The sequence below is a fragment of the Lindgomyces ingoldianus genome (assembly GCF_010093535.1).
Source record: "Lindgomyces ingoldianus strain ATCC 200398 unplaced genomic scaffold BDR25scaffold_18, whole genome shotgun sequence".
Taxonomy (NCBI): Eukaryota; Fungi; Ascomycota; class Dothideomycetes; order Pleosporales; family Lindgomycetaceae; genus Lindgomyces; species Lindgomyces ingoldianus.
This window is the reverse complement of record NW_022985179.1, coordinates 1,056,554-1,057,093: the sequence shown is the minus strand read 5'-3', so window position 1 is coordinate 1,057,093 and position 540 is coordinate 1,056,554.

The window sequence follows — 540 nt, the reverse complement described above, 5'->3', positions numbered from 1 at the left end:
TGCTTAGCAAATTAGTATTAGACAGGTAATAGACATATAATAATAATATTTAACTATAGCATATAAATAATTATAGCCTATAACTAAGCATAGCTAATACTAATCTCTAACACACTAATATAGCTAAAAAAAATATAGAATAAATATAGCTAACTATAATTTAAATATGTTTTATATAACATATACTAAAGTAAACTATATATAAATTAATATTAAAGTGTACTTATATTAAGTATACTTTTTTGTAAAAAAATATATATATAAAAAATATATAAACTAATAAAAAAAATTATAACTAACTAGTTAGTGTGTTTTAAAAAAATTTTTACTTAACTTTATAGTTTATAAACTTAAATATATTAAGTATAGTAAGCTTTACTAATAACTTACTTTATTTTTTATAATACTATAAAGATAGTAAAATTATTACTATTTATATACTTTTTTACTTATTACACTTTTTATAGCTATTTAATATAGGTTATTTTACTTTTTAAAAAAGTATATAGGCGCTAAGCTAAAAACTTTATACATAACTAA